This window comes from Mustela erminea, chromosome 11 (genome assembly GCF_009829155.1).
Source record: "Mustela erminea isolate mMusErm1 chromosome 11, mMusErm1.Pri, whole genome shotgun sequence".
Lineage (NCBI taxonomy): Eukaryota > Metazoa > Chordata > Mammalia > Carnivora > Mustelidae > Mustela > Mustela erminea.
Window position 1 is genome coordinate 65,143,126 of NC_045624.1, and position 24,414 is coordinate 65,167,539.

General features: G+C 37.5%; 1 non-coding gene across 1 annotated transcript; it reads right to left on the bottom strand.

Moving 5' to 3' along the window:
• Window positions 1–4,527: 4,527 nt before the first annotated feature.
• LOC116569781 lies at window positions 4,528–4,718 on the bottom strand. Its single transcript, XR_004277201.1, has one exon. It is a non-coding gene; the product is annotated as a U2 spliceosomal RNA (small nuclear RNA).
• Between the last annotated feature and the right edge of the window lie 19,696 nt (window positions 4,719–24,414).

Consider the following 24,414-nt stretch of genomic DNA (forward strand, 5'->3'; position numbering starts at 1 on the left):
AAGCTAGTATGATATAATATTTCTCCTTTTCTTCCTAAGTCCTTCCTGATGTCATATGCATTTTCAGTTTGTACTCACCCCTTGAAGTTCCAAAAGTTTATAAAGCCTGTTATGATAAATAACGTCTCATTTGTTTGCCTTACCATCTTTACTAATGACTGGCACAGTGGCACACACACAGAAGATGTCTGGGAGAAAATGCATGCCAACTTGAATGGGCTGGACTGGAGATATGTAAGGTCTGGCCCCTAAATACAAATAAACAACCTTACTGGTTCCCCTTGACTGGTCTCCTGAGGATGCCAACCTGAGTTTTTGGCTTTGAATAGGAGACAAGCTCATGACTTCTGGGTCTCTTGGCTTTTTAAATATTGATTCCAAAAGAGATGAGACAGGATTTTCAGTGATTCCACTGGCTTAGGGATGTGGTTCTCAACAATAAAGTTGACCAAATTCCTTACAACAGGGCATAAAGCCACCTGGAAAATAAATGGGTAGCTCTTGCTTCAATCTATTCCAACCTCACTTTCCTCGGAAAAGCAAGTGGATCATCATCTTTTCTCTGTTTCTTTTATCTTCAGTAGACACCACGCCCTCCACAGGTCCTGTTGCTCATTATTAAGAATTTATCCTTACTTTCTATGACCAATCAAGTAATATTTAAACTCAGAGAAGGGATCTGGGATAGGTCATTTATAACTGTGACGCTTTAGGAGACTGAGAGATAAATTCTAAGACCATCAAGGGAAAATCACCAGAAATCCTGGACTAATTTATGTCTATCCCCAAGCCAAACCATCTGTCACAAACTTAATGCTAAACTGCATGTATATGAGCCAATACTCAGGTTTAAAGTAAAGAAATCTATGTTATAATATTATAATATTTTTTATAATTTTTTACATTTTTTATATTTTATCATATTTTTAGCCTATAAAAATATCTACCCTACAGACTCACTACTCTCTAAGTAATATCTTAGTTAAGAGAAAAACTTAAATGCTACAAGCACATCTTGAGAACATTGATTTTCCCCCTTCGTGAAATAGCCAATCCTATTCAATGGTTAAACAATAAAGTACCTGCTCCCGCTGGCTCAGAAATACAGACAACATGTCACACTAATGTTCGTTTTCCCTCTGCTGCAGTCACGGCTTATCACTCCTATTTGATGGTAGGTAGACCCACTGCTTTGACTTGTTCTGTTACTTATGTGACAAAGGCTGACCCACCAAGGTCAGTGGTTGGATGTCCTCCATCATGTTGCCGATATGTCTGCCATGATTGATGGGGATGATACACTGCAGGGTCCCTGGCTTTTGTTACCGTCACATTTTTTCCTCTCAGTCACACCAGGATTAGAGCTCTCATGTACTAGGCCACCTCATCTAATGGTCCTCTGAGTACAATGGCTCAAGAACTGGCCTGCTTTAAAGATCAGGGGGACACAAGGCAGTGCAGGACTACGGTTCTTGCTCACTCAAGAAGTGTGCTGACACGTAGGACCTAGGGCGAGAACTCAAACCGAGTTGTAATCTTTTGCTTGAGTGTAAATGTGGATGATTTTTACCCAAATCCATAGCCTTAATAAATCAGCACATCCCAAACATTAAAGCCTGGATGGTGTGAACAAGCCCATTAAAGTAACCTCAAGATTTTAGTGAAGTTAACAATAGATCAGTGAATTTTATAGCTAAAAAATGGAAAAGGAGTAAACTTCTCATTTTGTAGATAACATGCAATCTTACAGACATGATTAAAATCCTAACCCTAGGTCAATAGCCACAATACTCCTGATTTTCAAGCTTCTCCTCCCCACAAACCTGACAACTCCAACACAGGCAGAAGCACAGAAGTCGATTATGGGGAAAATGCAACTGGACTGTGTGTACACTTCCTCTTCATCGTCTTCTCCTTTTAATCAATAGCACACCGAGTCTCCAGCTTCTATTGAATTAGGTTTACAAAGCTTTTTTGTTCTCACCTGTCGCTAAGAAAAATCATTCATGGCATCCTGGATCTGAACTAGCGGAGACTGCATGAATCAAAAAGGTAAAAACGTTCCCTCCCTAGGGAGGCCGCCAGCTGTCTCATTGATTCAACGCTGCTCTTGGCTGATTCGGAGGCTACCCTGGCACCAGTTTCAGAGAGCGCCGTATAATAAGGTACCACAATGCAAACTGTTACCAGGGAGAAACAGAACATCTGGTCTGGAACAAAGACAAAGTCCATTGCTAAGAAGCAGCCTGGCCATCCGCATCCAAGCGTGAATATGCTGGGGCCTGTCACCTAAAAGAGGGGGCCCCTGGAGCCAAATAAGTGAAAATAAAATAAAACCACAAGGAAAAAGGAATCCTGAGAGAGGAATAATGTATTATATTCTCACCAGTTCTGTCTAAATGGAAGATGATCGTCTCAAATGAGATACTCTTTCTAAGAGCTATTTTTAAAAATATGACCAAAAAGAATGGCAAGAATTGAAATTTTAAAAAGCAAAACTCAGTCTATTTGTGTCTTTATTCTATACATGTGTGTTTAATGACTGAAAGCTTCCCTTGCTATCCTGCTGCTGTAAGCAGAGCTAGGGACTGGCCTCTGTTCTGTAGAAATATTTTAACTGCCAAGGACCTATTGAAAAGTGGGCAGTGAATGTGAGGACAGGGAGAAGCAGCAGCACGCGTGATGCCTACCATATGCCTCCTACCGTGCTGTGTACCTACACCCAGAGGTTCAGAGTCGGATGCTGTCCAGGTGGGTTTACAAGCAATTGCTCTTTTTGTTGTTTGAGTACTAAATAACACCTTCAGAAAAGGAGAAGAACCTGACTTCCAAATGCTTTAAAATCCATATTTAAAAAGCCAAAAAAGCGAAAAACAAAACAAAAACCCGCTTACCCTGTTGACAAAGCTCCTGTCAGAGTGAGAGTCATTATACTCTCCATAAGGTTTGTGTACTTCATTCCTTTTCAAAGCCATCTGTCTGAATTTAATTCACTGATAATTTTATCAGTCTCCCCATGCTTTGCCTGAAAGCTCTCCATAGCATTTTTTATTCTTCACAGATGTTAACTCTTTAAATGACAGTTTCAACGCAGTTAGAATTTTGATGAAGATACACATTTTCTCTGAAGGATCTCTCTCATATACCACCCATTCCAATTGCCCTGCCGCACCAGCAGTTGTGCTTTTCAACAAAAGCTATGGTTCTCCTGGGCAAAGTCACTCTGGATGCAAAACTGTATCTAGGATATTGCTCAAGAAGCCACCTAGAGAGCACCATCCCAGGCACGCGCAATACCTATTATTTCAGATGCCCTTTTGGAAACTGGAAATCAGAATACATCTTATAGGGATAATTCCAAACTTCCTGCCTACCTAAGTAAGGGCATTTAAGATTATTTTTTTTAAATGCAGACCATTAAAATGTCCTATAGATCTATTTCAAAATCAGCTATTTGAAGGAATTGTTTCTTCTAAAAAAAAATAAAAGAAGAAGAAGAAGAACATTTAAATGGACTTTAAGGTTGTACTAAATAGTTTATCTCAAGTATGTTATCTAATCATTTTGAGAATAGTCTATTTTTATTTTCCAGATTAATTTAAGGAAAAGATCTTTGTGCAGTTGATGTCACATCGTACTTTTAATTTTGCCCAATAGGCATTTCTGAGCATCTTTGCTAAACAAAGTATGATGCTGGACACTGCATGAGGTGGACAGGAAGGCTCACAAAAACAACTAGTCCCTAAGAGCTGTGGCCAAGCTAAGAAGATGAAACACAAAGCAGACTGGGACTAGTACGAAGTGCTGCACAAGCACAAGCAGGAGACAGACTTATTTAACCTGAAACATGGATGCAGACTTCATAACAGATCAGTTTTTACTTGGTCCCTGAAAACTGGGTATGATTTTGAGAAGGAGAAATGAGAATGAGAAGGTATTGGATCCTGGGAACTCCATTCATAAGAACATGAATGTGGGACAGCATGGAACAAATTCTGGGAACACCAGTGGCACCACCTGGACTGGATCTGAAGGTATATGAGCAAGAACCCAGAGAAACAGATATGTAAAGCAGGGCCATGATTCAGAGATGGAGAGGTGCCACTGGTAACAAAGGTGTCTGAGGAGGAGCAAGACCTAATGTGAACTGCACTTTCAAAAGACAATGGCCATCCATCCTCTGTAGGATGAAGAGGAAGAAAGATATTAACGACAGGGAAATTTTAAATGTGTTGTCATTAGGAGGGCAAAAGAAGTCCAGGCTTCAGGCAAGGGCAGTAGGAATGACATTCAGGGAATTTTCTCAAACACTGCAATGAAACAGATGGTATAGATACATTCAAATCAAAAGAAAGGTGGGCTGAACAAAGCAACCTGACCAAAGTACTTTGCTGATTTGCCTCTTTTTGTTGTTGTTGTTAACTCTTGGGTATCCCATGTATTGCCAGGTATTGCCCCCATTTCCCAAAGGAACCAGTACAGCCCTTTCTGGAAGTATCTTCCTCAAACCTGTGATTTTGAACCCTTAGAGTTTGCACCTTTCCTAGAAGTATAATGACACTAGGTTGATGCATGGAGTGTACAGAGCAAGCTCCTATTCCAACTCCCTGCTCCAAAAATCCATTCAGTATATTGTCCTATGATAGAGGACGTGTCAGGTATTAAACTGATAAGGACAAATACTATACTTGATCTTAGCCAAAAGCCCAAAAGGCAATGGTGATTATTTTTTGTCTATTAATGATCACTGATACTGCTTTCAGGACAGTCAGAAAGTTCCTGACACCCATTCTGTGTTTATACTCTCTGAGCTTTCAAGGGAAGACACTATGCTGAAAGCCTGATACATGGACAGGAGAAAGGCCAAGAAAACAAGGCATTGACTCCTCAGTAGCCCAGGTCTAAGTGGCATGACAGGAGGGAATGACGGGAGAGCAAGTTAGTGCCCTAATTAAAATAATGTAGATACCATCCATAGATTAAAACATCAAAAAAGTAGAATAAAAGTGTATTGCTTAAAACTGGGGATATGGATGATTATTATTGCCCCTCTGAGGGACAATATGGTACAAGAATAGAAGATCGTAATCTTCTCAGGACATGATTATGTTAACTTTCACTAATCTCAAGGATAATGTGTGATACTAAACCAAGTCCCACCCTAGAAAAACTGCCTTTATTTATTTGTTTGTTTGTTTATTATTTATTTTTTTGGAGATAGAAGTATTGTATTTTATTTTTTTCTCAAGTTCCTACTTAAATTCCAGCTAGTTAACATATGGTATGATATTAGTTTCACGCATAGAGTTTAGTGATTCATCACTTACATCCAACACCCAACTTATCACCTGTCATCTGTTTAACCCATACTCCACCCTCAACCCTGTCCCCACCCCTACCCACTTCGTCTCCAGTAACTAACAGTTTGTTCTCTATAGTTAAGAGTCTGTTTCTTGGTTTGCCTTTCTCTTTTTCTCCCCTATGTTCATTTGTTCTGCTTCTTACAGCTCACATATTAGAAAAACTGCATTTAGAGCAAAGTGTATAAATGCTTTCCAATAAGCAACTTAGAGGAGAATCTGGCTTAATGTGGTATGATAGGACTAGCTAGTCATTCACCAAAACCCATTCTCCTTTTTCCCTGAGGACCTAGCCATACTATATTTCCTGGCCTCATGATGGATTCTACAACTGACTTCTGCCTAACTGAAAGTGATCACAAATGATGATCTCCACTTTACCAGTCTGAAAAGCTTTCAGCTTGAGCCTCTATATTCTCTTTTTTTGTCTTCTGATGAAGTAGAAAACAGACAACTCCAAGTCTTCATGGGAATGGTGGGGCCACATGAGGGAAAGATTGTGTGAGGCAGACATTTCCGACAACCTACCCTGGAATGTTGGGAATGAGAATACTTTCATAAACTGAGATCTTGGGGCTGTGAGGAATATCAATTAGTCTGCTCTGACTGATATACATTTAAGGTTTCAGAGTCAGAAAAACTTAAGCCTTTGTTTCAGCTCTGTCACTTCACTAACTCTGAAAACTTGACCAAGTTCCTTAACCTCTTAGAGCTTCAGTTCCCTTATAAATAAAACAAGGAAAGTAGAACTGCTGTGAGCATAAAGTAAAATAAAGCCTATCTATATCTATTGGTACTGTCCCTGGCAAGAGAAAGTATACATTATAAGATAGCTATTACTATAATTGGTAGAGAGGAGACATCATTTATATACTCTTATTAGCCAGCATTTAAAAGGCCTTGGGGAATAGGATAAGAAGGTAGACCTATTAGAAATGTTCCTCTCTAGTATTTTCTAGAGAAGGCAACTACAATTTTATCTTCATGTTACAAAGAATTACTTCTGATTAAAAGAGTATCTTGTTAATCTCAAGGAACAATAAAGAAACTTGAGATTTAGAGTTGAGATTAAAATTCTAGTATGAATTCTCTAACTCTGGACATGATTGAATGACTGGTATGGGAAATATTCTCATTCCAAACTGTGAAACTGTATAAAATATATGAGCCAATTGCTGTCAAGCACTAGACAACAAACTATACAGGGCTGTGATCCTTGACAGAAGGGAAACATGTAGAGTGAGCTTCATGTTGACCCCATATTTCTATCTAGGGCACTTTCTGAAGTACATAAAGTGCTTGTCTCAGTCAGAGGAGACAAAGTTTGAAATTCAGGGTTGCTTAAGAGACTACAGTTTATTTTTTTTTTTTAAAGATTTTATTTATTTATTTGTCAGAGAGAGAGCGAGCGAGAGCGAGCACAGGCAGACACAGTGGAAAGCAGAGTCAGAGGGAGAAACAGGCTCCCTGCAGGGCAAGGAGCCCGATGTGGGACTCGATCCCAGGACGCTGGGATCATGACCTGAGCCGAAGGCAGCTGCTTAACCAACTGAGCCACCCAGCCGTCCCAAGAGACTACAGTTTAAAGAGAAAGGTACTTGAGATGGGAAAGGTGCAAAAAGTGGGGCCCCAAGAACTCCAGATAAAGGTGCCCCTCACAACCTTGACCAAGCACTGGACTGTACTTGAGCAGGGTGAAACTCACTGAGTCCATCAGAGAACAGTCGCTAGGAAGTGATTCCTGAATGAAGATACCAGAAGTTATAAAGTGCTGGGAGACTTTGGATTTCTAGCTAGTCAGGATGTAATAAAGAGATTTCACTTAGTACTTTGGACACTTGGTTAAGTTTTCACAAAGGCCACACATTAGAAGAATGTCCTATGTCCTAGAATAAGGAATATGCTCTGGAGTGGGGTGGGGGGGTGGAACTGTAATAGATCCTTTCTAACAATATCTAAAACATCTACAATGGGTTTCTCATTCTCAGCACTACTGAAATATTGGATAAGATTGTTCTTTGTTGTGGCATGCTTTACTTGTAAATTATAAGATGTTTAGCAGCATTCTTAATCTCTACCCACTATATGCCATCATCACTCCCAAGTTGTGACAACCAAAAATCTCTCTATATATACATTGCCAAATGGAGGAAATTGGAGGAAACTACTCCTAGTTGAGAATCACCACTCTATAAGATCTAAGTGATCACTATGAATTCACTGTCAGCCAGAAAAACTCAAAATTCTGAAAGAAAACATCATAGTCCATAAATTATGTCTCACCCACAATATCCGTTATACATTTTTAAAAACCACTACAAATGCAAATAAGGAAAAAAAAGTATAACCTAAAGTGAAAACAAATAAAAGTCAGTAAAATTAGTCCCCCAGAATGATGTTGGTGCTGATATCATCAGAGAAGTACTCTTAAAGCACTATTATAAACATGTTCAAAGATTTGAAGGAAATGAGGAATAGAAAGAATGAATAGAAAATAACAATAGAGACATTAAAACTATTAAAAAAGGAGCCAAATAGAAATTTGAGAACTGAAAAATAAAATATGTGAAATAAAAAACTCACTGGGTGAGCTTAGGTGAAAAATGGACAATGGAAACAAAGGGATCAGTAAGCTTGAAGATGGGTGAATAGAAACAGTCCTAACTGAAGAATAAAGATAAATATTAATTTTTAAAAAGGAATAGCACCTTAGTGTTCTGTGTCAGTAGAAAGATGTTTAATAGTCATATAATTAGAGTATAGGAGAGAAAGAGATTGAGCATAAAAATATTTGAAGAAAATAATAATTGAAATTGCCCCAATTTGATGAAAAATATCAATGCACAGATCTGAAAAATTGCACAAACCCAAAACAGTATAAGTACAAAGAAGACCATACCTGGGCACATGATAGTAAAACAGGTGAACACCAAAAATAAAGAAATATTTAAGAGCAGCCAAAAGGGAAAAATTATTGTAAATAGGAGAACAATACTAGGGACAACTCTGACTTCTTATTAGAAACAATGGTGGCCATAAGACAATGAAACAGCATCTTTAAATGCTAAAAAGGGGACTTTAGCTTCCAACAAAAATAGAATTTCAAAACAACCTAAAATAAGAAAAGGAGGGAAATGAAATACACGAAACAATGGTTTAAAAAAAAAAAAATGGATATCAGTCAACAGAGCACAGTGATCCCAGAAAGACAGGAAATAAATAAGGTGAGGTTCAAGATTGCCCCATTTTCCTGGCTTAAGAGTTTCCAGGCCACTAACAGGGAGGGAGATCCCATCAGACTATCTGAGTTAAGGAGATGGAGCTTAGAGCCCAGGGAAAACAATGCAAATGGTATTTGAAGAAAGACAGGCACAAAGAGAACCTTGGAAGTCTCCAGAGAGTCTCCCTCAGGTACTGAGCACAGTCATTTGAGGAAACTACCTGGGGCCAGGGAATTAAAGGAATAGTACCCAGTGGCCTCAAAGGACAAGGACCAGTGCCCATTATCATCAGCCAGACTAAAAAGACACATTATTCAGGGAACACTGGATAAAGTACTTGGAAAAGTATTACATTAGACATGAGGAATAACTAATTATCCCTAAACTAAGTGATGTTCTGGTTATACATAATGAATTTATAAAAGCAAGACCCAAAATGTTCAAGCTGTTTCCAAGTAATTTAACTGCATCCTAGAACAAAGCACAGGAATATTTAAAATAATATAAAAATATTCAGTCCCCAATAAAATAAAATTCACAGTTCCTGGCATCCAATCTAAATCTAAAGAGCATACAAAGAAGCCAGAATATATAACTCATAAAGGGGAGGTAAATCAATCAATTGAAACTAACCCAGACTGAGACCAATGTTAGAATTAACAGACAGGGGCACTAAAATAATTATTAAAACTGTATTCCACATGTCCAAAATTTTAAGTAAAGACAAGACATATTTTTTTGAAAGGGAGATTCTCCAAAGCCAAAAGTCTGGAGCAGTTAAACTGGATATGAAAACAGCCTAGGATTAAAAATGCATTGGATAGGAATAACAAGAGATTACATATTTCAGAAGAAGAAAATAATAAACTTGAAGAAGTAACAACAGAAATTATCCAAAATGAAACTCAGAAAGAAAAAAAGAATTTACAAAAATGAACAAAGCCTCAGTCAGTGAGCTGTGGGCCAGGTTCAAGTGGCCTAATATTTATGTAATAAACATCTCTGAAGGAAAAACGGAGGGACCAAAAAATATATTTGAAAAAAATGATGGCCATATTTTTTTCTAAACTGATAAAAACCATAAAATGACAGATCTAAGAAGCTCAACAAATCCTAGGAACAAGAAATAGGAATTAAACTACCAAGATACATTAATCAAATTGGTCAAAACCAGTGATAAAGAGAAAACCTTAAGAGCAGCCTAGTAACAGAGGGTCAGGGTGAGGAGGAGAGCATGTTACATTTAATTAATTAATTATTTTATTAATTAAATAAGAGAGCAGATTTCTCTGCTCATCCCAAACAAAGCAAGCAAGAAGACAACAGAGCAACACCTTTAAAACACTGAAAAACAATCTGCCAACCTAGAATTCTATACCTAGCAAAAATGTTTTACCAAAAGTGAAGGCAAAATAAAGTCTTTGAGACATGCAAAAACTGAAATAATTTATCACCAGAAGATGCACTACAAGAAGTGTCAGAGGAAGTCCTTCAGACCAAACAAAAAAGATATGAAATGCAAATATGGATCTATACAAAGGAATGGAGATTACTAGAAAAGGTGGCTACATGGATAAATATATGCTTTTATTCTTATTTGTAGATCAATTTAAAAGAAAATTTACTATTTAAACAAAATTAATAGCAATATATTATAGGGTTTATAACATGTACAAATAAAATATCTGACAGAAATAGTCTAAAGGAGGAAACAGAGTTATAATTATTACATTATATGAGAAGTTGTCTAATACTGATTTTAAGTAGACTATAATAAGTTAAGAATGCATATTTTTATTCAGATCAATGCCTTTAAAAAAATGAGATATAATTCCAAAGCCAAAATAGGAAATAAAACAATATGAAAATATTTGATTAAGCCAATCTCAATTGTACTTCTTACTCTCTGTATGACCTTATGTGAGTTATTTCAACTTCTCCTTTTTTTTTTTTTCCAGAGACAGCATGAATAAGCAGGGGTGTAGAAGCAGAAGGAGAGGGAGAGAGGGATTCTTATACTCCATGCCCACAATGGAGTCCAATGTGGGGCTTGATCTCACAACCCTGAGATCATGACCTGAACTGAAGTCAAGAGTCGGACATTTAACATTACATGAGCCACCCAGGTGCCCCTATTCAACTTCTCTTAACTTCTACTTCCTCATCTCTCACTGAATATGTTTAATAATACTAATTTTGTTATATTGTGATGACAATCTAAACTTTAAGTTCAATGGGGAAAAGGACAGTATCTTGCTAATTTTTATATTGCCTGTACCAGGCATAATGTTTGATACACATATTTTTATATTTACTAACATTTTTATTATACCTTACACCTTGTAAAGTGATTTAGTGCCTGGTATCTAATGAATAACAAATATTTTTAAGTGAATTCATAGCAAAATATTCTACAAAATAATGAAAAATTAAAAGACCATAAATGTATCAAATTAATTAAAATGTCATGTATTTCTATTTGCAGTAAGTCAAGAGAGAACTGCACCTCTTTATGCCAAAAAAGTCACATTAAGGATATTTGAGGATGTTAATCCATATATTTGCCTCAATAATATTGATATGAATATCAAAATCTACCTCACAAATGTCACCAAAAAAGTTTAACCTCCAAGGTTTTAAAACTGTCACAGGTTAAGTCTTGATGACCTCAAACAATTGTTCTTCCCAAGTCAGGTGGTCTTTGAGGGCTCTGATCTGCAGCAAGTCCACCAAAAGAAAGGAAAACATTAATAGTCTCCATGTCTATTAAAAAGTCTGGAGCAGTCTTAGAACAAATGGAAGAGCTGTTCTCTGTTCTCTTCCATGTCACAGATGGCTACCTGATTAACAGGTACTAAGGTCCTGAACTGTTTGGCTAAGAACCACTTTAATTCCAATGTTAAGTATGGTCAAGGACTAAAAAAATAAGAGTAACTTACTGCTTCATCCCTAAGAAGATGTATCAGAGATGTCTTCAGATATGGGGAATATTTACCGGCCTTAAGGGATCCCCACTCACTCCTCTCATAAGAAGTAATGGCAATCAACAACAATTGAGCAAAAATATCATCAGACCCTGAACCAAGGACTTTGCATATATTATTTAATTTAATGTTTATAACTCCATAGACCAAATATTATATATACATTATCATTTTATATATGAGAAAACTAAATCTTAGGGCCATTTACTGACTTGTCCAGAATCACATATTCAGGAGATGGAAACAAACATAAACAAGATCAATCTAAGATTATGAAATTCAGATTCTCTTAACCAGTTGACCCTTTGTCTTCCTTAAATTTATTGTGGAAATGAGGAAATTTGATATCAGAACAGTATTCACTTAAAGAAGTGTGTATAATATTGTGTTCTAACATACTGTTTATAACCCAGTTAGTTTCAGTCTGAAATTTTGGGAGGCCTCCAGTGATTTACACATAAAGCTCTTATTCTTTCTCTCTCTCTCTCTCTCTCTCTCTCACACACACACACACACACACACACACACACACAGATAAACATACTTTAGAATCAGTATAGTGAATGGAAAGAACACAGCCTTCAAAGTCAGCTAAATTTGTTTCCTACTTTGGCTCTACCACTTACAAGCTGCATAATCCTGACAGAATATTTACCTTTCTGTTTTGTGATATGTAAAATGAGGATAATAGTATCTACCCTGAAGAGCTCTTGAGGTTTAACTTAGATAGCATTTGAGACAGGTCCCAACACAGAGACCAGTAAATATTTCCCATCTTCTTTCCTCCTTCAAAAACTCACAAGCTGGGCGCCTGGGTGGCTCAGTGGGTTAAGCCGCTGCCTTCGGCTCAGGTCATGATCTCAGGGTCCTGGGATCGAGTCCCGCATCGGGTTCTCTGCTCCGCGGGGAGCCTGCTTCCTCCTCTCTCTCTCTGCCTGCCTCTCTGCCTACTTGTGATCTCTCTGTGTCAAATGAATAAATAAAATCTTTAAAAAAAAAAAAAACTCACAAGCATTTAAAAACTCTTACCAACAAAGAAATGACTGGCTAATTAGGCATCGTCCACTGACGTGTGAACACTACTGGAGAGCACAGGTTCTGCTTTGGTCTCCAAATACCAAAGGGCTGTATCTGCCTGGTCTCCTCTTGTAGGCTCCATAACCTACCACCAGATGGCAGAAGATGTGTGATGAATCAGATGCAACAGGGGCTCTAGATTGGGAAGAAGATGGGCATTACAGAGAAAACAAATAGTATGGATGCTTTCCACAGATGGACAGAAGACATTGTATAGGTGATTCTTATTGTCCATGAAAAGGCAATGCTTAAGATCTCTTCTAACTCTTAAGAGTTATAGTCTTACATTTCTCAAGAGAGCTCTGGTCCATGTTAGATTCAAAATCACACAACTCTCAGATTCTTAATATCAAGACTAAGTTAGTATGGATATAATTAAAATGATTCTAACTTGAGTATCATAATGAAGAATGGCAGAAACCAATTATAACATAATGAATTTTTTAATCCATCAGTCCATAAATATATAAAATACATTTTACATGTATGTATGTTTTATTTTTAAGTGGGGTAGAGAAGAAAAAGCTCTTCTTTATAGAAGAATTATAACTGGAGCACCTGGGTGGCTCAGTAGGTTAAGCCTCTGCCTTCGGCTCAGGTCATGATCTCAGGGTCCTGGGATCGAGGCCCACATGGGGCTCTCTGCTCAGCAGGGAGCCTGCTTACCCCTCTCTCTGCCTGCATCTCTGCCTACTTGTGATCTCTGTCTGTCAAATAAATAAATAAATAAAATCTTTTTTAAAAAGGAATTATAACTAATAAATGATTGAGAATAGTCAATGGAATTGGAAAATCATTGGAAAACCACCATATTAATAACTGATTCAAGTAAGAATCAGCAATACATGTCAAAACAAAGGTGAAAGATTGCTAAAGAAGAGGATATTCACACAGTGTGAAGTCTCACCTCACTGACTACATATCAATTTCAAAGAGGAAAAGGTATGTTTGGTAGTGGGAAAACCCAATGGATTTCACCTTAACCAAATGATCAAACTTTACATCACCAATGAAGGACAAAATGACTTAATGTGTCTCCTAATTGGAGGTACTGAGAAGGGTACAACATCAAGTCTGTAGTATTCCTGGAAAAAAAAGTGTTTTTTTACCTGAATCATAATAAAACCATCAAATCCCAATTAAAGGATTATCTATAAAGTAACTGATCTTGACTTTTCAAAACTGACAAGAAATCACCAGGGAACTATTCTAGGAAGACCCTAAAGAAGCACAACAAATAAATGCAATGAATGATCTTTGACTAAATCCTGACTTTAAATTTTGAAAAAAAAAAAAATTAACCTATGAAAACACTATTCGGACAATTATAAAATTCTGAATATGGACAGTATATTAGATTATGATATTAATGTTAGATGTTTCGAGTATGAAAATAGTTGTTTATATCAAAGAATGTCCATTTCTTAGAAGACACAAGCTAAAGGGCGAAGTATCATGAATCCTGCAACCCTGCACCTAACCCTCAAATTGTTCAGGGAAAGTAAAAGAAAGTGTGTGTATGTGTGTGTGTCTGTGTCTGTAATTTCATATATGCAGCTGAGACCAGAGGAAAGAGCCATTTCTTTCTAACACTGGCAAAGTCTATTGTCTAATCCTTTATTCTTTAGATTTGCCTTTCCAGTTGGACCCAGAGAAGTGACTATCAGCGCATGCATAAACCTGGCTGCTCCGAGGTCTGGCAGCACACTCATTTGTAAGGATACATGTGGCCTCCACAGACGGCGGTAGGTAACTTGATCTGAATTTATTCTCCACCTGGAATGGAAGTGGGTCATCACAACCGCATTTGAGAAAGGTCAAACTTCAGAGCTTCTCTCAGCACCCAAGCTGTTCTTCCTTGTATTATTACACTTTACAGGGCTCCACCAAGTCTATTTTGAGATTTTTTTTAATGGGGAAGTTGGTATGGTGTCTTTGATCCATTGAAATACATTTGCTAAAGCACAGACTCCATCCAGTATGATGCCCTCCCACTCCCATTGTCCCTTATGTTTGACCCTCAGTCATGTTAAAACTGAAACATATACAGGAATCTGTTAGATGTTGAAAGAAACAACATGGGCTGGGAATTCATTCTGGCATGGATTTTTCTGACAGATTTACCCTGGTAGGTCTGGACCGTCTTTAAGTAATTCCTTTTTCCTATGCACTTTCTCAGCAGCATATATGTAAAAGTCTATCTTTATCTTTCATTATTATCCTAACCTGAATCCAGAAGAAACACAAGAATTCCCAGTGTTTCACGGTGTTAGACGTAATCTCTCTGCATTTCTGTTGCCTTACCTCTAAAATAGCAAGTCTGGGGACGCTTGGGTGGCTCAGTTGGTTAAGCAGCTGCCTTCGGCTCAGGTCATGATCCCAGTGTCCCGGAATCGAGTCCCACATCGGGCTCCATGCTCAGCGGGGAGCCTGCTTCTCCCTCTGCCTCTGCCTGCCACTCTGTCTGTCTGTGCACTCTCTCTTTCTCTGACAAATAAATAAAAATAAATTTAAAAAATAAATAAATAAATAAAATAGCAAGTCTAAGTATTTCATTGAGTTGCATAAGAAATGAAAATAGAGACTTCCTGCTTCATCAGGAGCTCCTAGAGAGCAGGGGTTTCCCTATTCATATTTGTGTCTCAGCACCAGGATTTAAAATACACATTTGATTGAATGGTATGCCTGAATACAGATGCTTTAACAAAGACAGTGCCCTACTTCCGTATAGTCTAGGGAAGAACATTTTGACTAATAGGTTCCATAGATATATAATATTACAGTTGATGTTGGTAGGTCTTATATCTGTTTGCGTTGCTATTCTTACACTGAATGACAATAGTTCTTAGCTACAAAAGACTAACTTGAGTTTAGCACATACGTTGCTTATAATTAGATGGCTAAGATGAACTCAGTGATAAAAATATTATTCAAAGGGGCACCTGGGTGGTTCAGTGGGTTAAAGCCTCTGCCTTAGGTTCAGGTCATGATCCCAGGGTCCTGGGATTGAGTCCCGCATGGGGCTCTATGCTTGACAGGGAGCCTGCTTCCCCCTCTCTCTCTGCCTGCCTCTCTGCCTATAAATAAAATCTTTAAAAAAAAAAAAATAAAATATATATATATATATATATATATATATATATATATATATTATTCAAAATTTTTCATATGTTAGGACAGGGCTCAGTAACTTTTTCTATAAAAAGCCAGAAAATAAATAGCTAGGTTTTGAGGCTTATGTAGTCTCTGTCACAACTATTCAGTGCTGTCACTATAATAGGAAAGCACCACGGACAGCACTTAAATGTATGAGCACAGCTGTATTTTATGGACACTGATATGTGAATTTCATATAATTTTCACATGTCTCAAATATTCTTTAATTTTTTATTCAAACAATTAAAGATGTTACTCTGAGCTAAAAACACACAAAAAGGGGCATTTTTGTGACAGGATATAATGTGTTAGGATATTGTGCTAAGATATTACATGACTTTATCATGCATTTTTATATCAACCTAAAATTCAACTTCTGAAATCATGAGTTAAATAGATATTGAATTGAAATTCCTATTTTAAAAAGAGTGAGGGCAGTCCATAAGTGTCATCTTAAAAGGCAATTCTTTTTCAGAAATTTACTGATTTGTTTTTCACTATTTTTTAATGACAATAAAAATCTCTAAAACTATCAGTGAACTCTAAGAATTATTTTCACTGTGGGGTGCCTGGGTGGCTCAGCCATTAAGCATCTGCCTTTGGCATGGGTCATGATTCCAGGGTGCTGGGATGGAGGCCCACATTGGACTCCCTGCTCAGCAGGAAGTCTGCTTCTCCCTTTCTTTGCCTGCCACTCCCCATGCTTACACTCTCTCTCTGTGTGTCCAATAAATAAATAAGATCTTTTAAAAATAAATAAGTAAATTAGACCTGCCTCAATGGGTCTTAATGTCTTATAGATACCACTTAACAGCATATTTACTCATTCACTTTATACAATGATCCCCCAATACGAACTTTAGAGCTCTTGTGTTTTTTTTGGTTTTTTGTGTGAGGTTTGTTTTTTTTTTTCCCCCAAAAAAATATGTGGATATTTCCCCCTTGACATGTGAATATCCCAACTAGGTGTTTGGTATATGTCAATAGCAGGAACAAATCCAGAAAGCCAGCAAGAGAATGAAAGTGTATTTAAAAAAAAAAAAAAAAAAAAAAAAAACTCTTATAAAGGAAGAGGGAGCATGTTAGAGGATTGTTCACCACTCTCTTACTGATTTGCTCAAGACTTCAAGACTCTATGATTAAAAATATATGTCATTTTTTTTACATGGTATCACAAGGGGTGAGGAGAATTGGAGTTATTCATTTAATAATTATATACTGTGTTCCTCTTATATGCCAAGGGCTGCCCTGGCAGTAACAAAGCAGTGGTCAACCAATCAACCAAGCTACCTATTCTCACAGACTTATATTCTAGTGAGGAAACATAGACAAATAAAGAAGAAAAATGTTAGATAATGACAGATGCAATGCAAAGAATTTTCACAGACTAATGTGACAGAGAGTAAGTACCAGAAAGGCCAGTTACACCAGGTGACCAGAAAAATGTCTCTTAGAGTAAGTGATACTAAAATTGGGCTATAATTGATAAGGAGAAACTTGTTGGAACAACAGCGGGGAGAGGGGAAAGCATTTTGGGCAGTGGAAACAACTAATACAAAGGCCTTCTTGGGTAAGAAGGAGTTGGTCTATTTGAGAAACTTAAATGTTTGCATGGCTAAAGCACAGGGAGTGAAAGTGAGTGGAGATGAATTCAGGTGGGTAGCCAGGTCGTGTAGGGTCAGCCAAGGTAAGAAGTCTGGACTTATTCTAAGTATGATGGGGGAAGAAGGTAAGGAGGGAAAGTGGTGAAGAAGGTATCACCGTAGTCCAGGCCAGAGATGACAGTAGGTCTGACAAGGGTAGGAGTAGCAACAGAGCTGAAGAAAAGTGGGAAAAGGTCAGCCTGTTTTAAAGATACAGCCATCAGGTCAGTCCATTACAGGGTTAGAAGTGGGAGGTGAGGAAAAGAAGAATCAAGGATGACTCCTCCAATTTTGGTTATAGCAACTAGATGGATAAGCTTGTCATTTGCCAAGAAAGCAAGATAAAGGGGAAGCAGGTTTGGGGTGGGGGACAGATCATGAGATCTGTTTTGGTCATACTGTATTAGTTTCCTAGGGCTCTTATTAAAAATTGCCACAGATAGGGTGGCTTAATGCAACAGAAATTTATTTCTCAAGTTCTGGATGCCTGAAATTCAAAATCAAAGATGGACAGAGTAATAAATTCTAACTGATTCATTCTAATCCTACATCTATTGAAAGCTGAAAAGATCTCTTTGATTAAGAGAAACAATAGAATAATGATTAAGAGTATACACAGGTTTGTTTGTTTGTTTGTTTGTTTCTTTTCAGATAGATAGCCTGGATTTAATTCCTGATGCTGCCTCTTACTAGCTGGGAGACTCTGGACAAACTATCTGACCTCTGCATGCCTCCATTTCTTTATCTGTAAAGTGGGGCTACAATACAATTCTGACACTAGCTACCTAGAGATAGGCAAAGCTTTATAGGTTAAGGGCTCAGGCTTTCACAAGACTGTTCTCACATCAAACGCTGTCAACAAGCTCAGGGATTCCCAAGCCACCTCCACTTCTGACCAGCTGTCTAAAAATCCGGTAACACAACTTGTAGAACTCAGGGAAGCCCTATACCATTTCAATTTTGTTATAGCAAAAGAATACAACTCAGAATCAGTGAAAAAAAGAGACACACAGGGTACAATCTGTAAGAATGCCAAATGCCAAACTTCCATGTCTTCTCCCTGTGGATTCAGCACATATCAACTGGCTCACCCAAGCTTTAATGGGTAGAATTTTCCTTAGAGTGTCACTATGGAGACATGATTGGCTGAATCATTGGCCATGTGACTGAATTCAATCCTAAACCCCACCTTCCCTCCCAGGAGGTTGAGCTAATGTTGCATGGCTCAAAGACTCAACTGATCAATCACATATTGGTCTTTCTGGCAGTCACCCCTCCAATCCCAGTACTATATAGGAACTTGTCATGAGTTGTCTCATTAGCAAAAACTATCAGGGCCGACCATGAATAACAAAACTGCGGAAATTCCAAGGATTGAGAGGCTCTCTCCGAAATACCAGGAAAAAGGGAAGCCAAAGTCTTCATTATACAACAGGACCTAAAAAAATCTACCTCAGAGGATTGTTATAAGGATTAAAATAAATGTAAAGTACTTAAAACGCTGCCTGGCACTACAGAAATGTTAGCTACCTTTGTTCACTAAATATTAGATAGTCCTACACACATTAAGTCCGAATAAATTTCATATTCCTGCTGTATTTTCCTCCCTAAGAGAAAGAATCCACCTTGACTTCTTCAAACATAGTAGACCTCACGGGAGATTCTTCCTAAGGCTGAACTATATGCATTTTTCATCTATCTTTTCAAGATCTGTGACACATTTCTTCTTTTTTTTAAGATTTCATTTATTTATTTATTTTAGAGAGAGAGAGAGCAAGCAAGTTAGCGGGGAGAGGGGGAGAGGGGGAGGGAAAAAATCTCAAGGAGATTCTGCACCAAGGTGGAGCCCTACATAGAGCTCAATCTCGGGACCCTGAGATCATGACCTGAGCCAAAATCAAGATTTGGATGCTAACTGGCTGAGTCACCTAGATTTCTAATATGGTATCATCATGTACCAAATAGAGCATGATTTTTATAAAAAGCCTAAGAACTGCTGAGTGACTGGGATAACTACTAGCAATCAGTACTCCCAATTAAAACTTCCCACCATAATGTAACATAATAATCAACTTACATTTTCTATTTTTTGTTTTTTGTTTCAACACAAATTATTTAGTACTATTCTAGGTGCTGAATCTATAGCAGTGAACCAAGCAAAGTTATTGCCTTCACTGAGAGGGAGAGCTTGTATACTACTGGGAAATTCAGATAATAATCACATTTTAAAATATGTATTTACAATATACATTTAATATATTTAGAATATACAGCATGTACTATACACTTAATACATATAAATAATGAAAAATAAAGTAGAATTAGGGACAGAGTGTGATGAACTGTTCCATATTTAATTGGGTGTTCAGAGAAGTTTTTGCTGACAGGATAATATTTAAAAAGAATCTGGAATGAAGTGGTTCCTGTATATCCTGACCTGTTTCCTGCTCTTTTGTACCTGAGTCTTTTTTCCCTCACTTCTATCTAGACTAAACCAGTTGAACCTGTTTATAGCTGCCCATTTCTTCCACATGCCAAGGTCAGTTTGAAATTCAATGATGTCCTACACCTAGTCATTTTGAGACAGCATCAAATTTAATAAAATTGTAATGCCTATATTGATGTTTTAAGGATTTTAGTCTGAGAGAGTGGTTAAGAGGGTGATTTTGTAGAAAGGACACAGGGGCCAACTTCACCCAGGCAGCTTAGTAATCTTTCCCTTGAGAAAGCAGCAGAGTTATTTTTTATTTCTTTTTTTATATTCTGCAACTGCAGATTTCAGTTAATATTAAATTACTTATCAGAGAGAGTTTGGAATATGGTTTTCTTTATATTCCATTTGACTTAACATCATTTCTCTATAGTGAAGTTTCCGTGCTATAAAAGCTCTTTTTATAGATAATTGAACCTGAGAGCAAAATCTAGGCATTTTGAAGGAAATATAGCTGATTCTCTTTCCAGGGGAAAATAATTCTGGCTTCCTTCCTGGAACCAGTGAAGTATGAGGCAAATGACAGTCCTTGATTTCGATCAAAGATCCAAGACTATTCTCTGACAGTTGGGGGCAGATCATCAAGTGAAAGCCTGCCTCATCTACTCTACTGTCTATTCAAGGCATCCAGCACTCAGATAACAAATGATAGGCTACTGAAGCCATTAACAAGGAAAAAAATGCATTGATAAACTTCTCTTCACAAAAAATCAGCAGAAATATTCATCTAACCTAAATTGTGAAAGATACATGGATGAAAGAGAGAGGGAGACAGAAAGAGAGAGAGAGAGAGGAAGAGAGAGAAGAGGGAGGAAAATAAAGAACAAAAGAAAAAGAAAAAAAAGAGTTATCAGCAGAAAGGATATCCTCATTCATTGTCAGAAAATAGCACTAGAAACAGATAAATTCCTTAGTTAAAATCAGGGAAGGGGCTATGTTCAGCTTTATTACTGATAGCAGGGTTGTACATTACAGACCATTACAAACAGAATGGTATGAACAAAGCAGCAGATACATACAATCAAACCGTCTATTGAGGCATGGAACCACAGGGCAGAAGCAATCACCATGGAAAGCAGTGTAGTGACAATACAATTTTAAATCCATTTGATAGGCAAACTATATCAGTTGAAATTTCTCAGGATGAATGAGTTTAAAACTCGTTATCTGTAGAGCAGCCTATCCCATGATACCACTTTATTTATTCAGATGGAGATTGGAGAATATGGGTAAACATTACAGCTCCAGCCACAACATGTTTTGTAGATAAATCCTGTACAGTATTTGTTCTCTATGCCTTTGCATATGGTTCTTTTCCACTGTAGAAGAAAAGAGTGGGGCATGAGGGGAACAGTGAAAGGGATATCTTTAAAAGACACATGCACAGAACTGTGAAATGGTAACATGTGTTTGCCATGCAGACCATAACGGCACTGGAAGTCATTCTGTCATTTAATGTTCCCAATTTAGAGTTTTAAATAGCTGGGAAACGCTCTTCTTTGAGCAGTCTATAAGACAGTAAAATTCATTATGTCTAAAGGCACCAGTTAGCCAGAACACACAGCAAGGTAACTTCACAAAGTGCAGGTCATAAAATATAATTTGTTTTATGGCTGAATATTCACATTTCCCCTTTATTCCATTTGGAACCTGAGTTAGTTTCAGCTGAAAGAAATGAGATGTCTAAAATGGAATGAAGGTACAAAATGTTTCTGCGAAAGTACAATAAAAATAATTTTTGAAGGAACTGTGGTTGGAGAAGGCTGGAAACATCTTCCAAGGAGAGGGCGGCTCCTGGGTGGCGCAGTTGGTTCTGCATCTGACTTTTGGTTTCGGCTCAGGTCATGTTCTCAAGGTTATGAGATGGAGCCCCATGTTAGGCTCCGGGCTTAGTTCGTAATCAGCTGGAGACTTTCTCTCCCTCTCCCTCTGCCCCTCCTGCTCATGTGCCCCACACACATGCTCTCTCTCTTTCTCAAATAAATCTTTAAAAAAAAATACAAAACTTAAACATTCAGTGTAAAACTTTCATCACAACTCTTATGGTCTGCAGATTTTCCTTCATTTACTGAAAGACACACACACATTGACACTAGACAAAGGACTCGGTCTTGATAAATGTCTTAACTCTCCTACTGAAAGCTGAACACTCCATCTTATTTGTCCATTTCTTTGTTTAGTCATGTCCATTTCTTTGTTTAGTCATTTGCTATTTTAAGTAGAAAAAAGAATACGGTGATCAAAAAGATCTCTATTTCCCCCATGTGGAAGAACTTTTGGTGAGTTCATAGACTGAGGGATGAAATACCATATTTGGAAATGACTGAAGTGAACAACATATTTGTTGAATGTGCCACATGCACTTAGTGTTACAGAGATGGAGTCAGGTGTGCGGTACTGCTGTGGGATTTGGAGTAGGTCACTTAATCTCCACTTGGTTTTCATTTGTTTTTTTTCCCCCCATCTGTAAAACAAGAAATTTAGATTAGATCATCTGAGTCCCAGTCAAATGTTTTGATTTGGGTCCTTGTTAATGACCTTACAATGGTACAAAACCTTTTTTTCCATAATTTTTTTTAGAGGAAGAGCATTCTTAGATCATATGAACTATTCTTTACCAAACACATACATTCTCACTTTCGATACCCACGACAAACCTACAAAGGTATTATTATTAACATTTTAATTATTTTTTAAGTAAGGAAATAAGGAAGCCTAGAAAGATTAAATAAAATTCTCAAGTTTCACAGTTATGAAGTAACTGTGAAGAGGTCTGACAAATCTAGGTCCATCTGATGGCAAAGTCAGGTTCTTAATTGCTAGTCCATATTACCAACCATAGGGAATGTGATAGATCCCAGGGCCTCATTTTAGATTTTTTTTTTAAATATTTCATGTATTTATTTTAGATAGAGAGACAGAGAGCACACAGAGAGACAGAGTGAGAGAGAAAGAGAGACAGGCAGACTCTGCACTGGGAACACAGCCCAACACAGGGGCTCAATCCCATGATCCTGAGCAGAATCTGAAAGTATGATGCTCAACCAACTGATCCACGCAGGCGCCCCTCATTTTACATTTGCAACTGGCTGCTAAACAAGGTCAAGTAACTTGCTTAAGGTCACAGAGCCAAAAGTGTGAGAGTCAGAACCAGATCTGGTTTGTTTTCCTCCAAGTCAGCATTTATTAATTTATATCACATTATCCATTTTCTGAAACCACAAAACAGTTCATAAACAATGAGATTAGCATTCCCTGTGATTGTAATTATCAGATTTAATAAACATAAATTCAAATAACTGGAGAGACCTTAACTGAAGTCCAGGATAGGTGAATTTTCCAAAAGAGCAAACAAAAATAAAAGAGACTTGATGAGAACTGAAGATTAAATTAAAAGGGCTTTAATGCCATCTGCTTCTCTTTCTATCAATTTGCAACCAAATGGTATCTAAATTCTCTTATTCTGCTCCTGGAAATGGTCTAGATCCAAAAATATCCGGAGTCCAAGATCCTCAGAGAGCCTCCCTCATTTGCACTAACCTTAACTAAAAACACAAGCCACAGAAAAGCAATTTAAACCGACCAACTCTGTTTCCTGTGGACTGCTCATCATTCCAGCCAAGATGAGCATCTTTTGTAATGGAGAACAGCTTGATGCTTAAAACTTTAGTCAATTTTGAGCTGTCATAAAAAAAAAAAAAAAGGCAGCTCCTTTGCAAGAGGGAATATGTACATATATTTTGTCCCATCAAATGACTTGAAAAGTCCTCTTCCAATTTGCTTTGAGAAAAAAATAGCCTTTAAACTGAGATTAAGCAGGGAAAAACTCTTGATAAAAAGGAAAATATTTCAAAAACTTGCAAGTGACTGCGAAGCCAGTTAACACAGAAAACCTTGTCACCTTAAGTATGCCATTTGTTATCACACATGCCGGAATACATCTATTCATCTTCTTTTAATTGCTTAGCTGTGCTAGAAATACAAAGCAGCTCACTGATGCAGAGACTGTGGAAGAATATTTTGTCATGGAAACTTTGAAAACATTTCAAAGCAGGAGCTCTTCTCTGGTGAAATGAGACCTTCTAGCTGTTTGTTGGGCATTGTATTCAGCTGTTAAGTGCCTAGAGTAAGAGTCCTTCTCCATGAGTGGCTTTTGCATACATATACCATCCTGTGCTCCAAGATGGCTAAGAAAATTCCAACAATTTCCCAAGCATTGTTTGGGAGAGTAGTAGATTGTCTCTTCTTCCTCTTTTCCCAAAAAAATGACAACTGAGATTATCCCTGAGTCAGCAGCTAAATACCTGGTTGCCTCTTGAGTGTATCTGAGACCAGATTGGGGGTATTTTTGAGCTCATCCTTTCTCTAAAGAATTCTGCTGAAATTAAACACTGAGCATGATTATACATTTTTTAGATGTTTACTGAACACCTACTATATGTTTTATGACTCAGGTGCTTTACCTACGTATTTCACTGAATC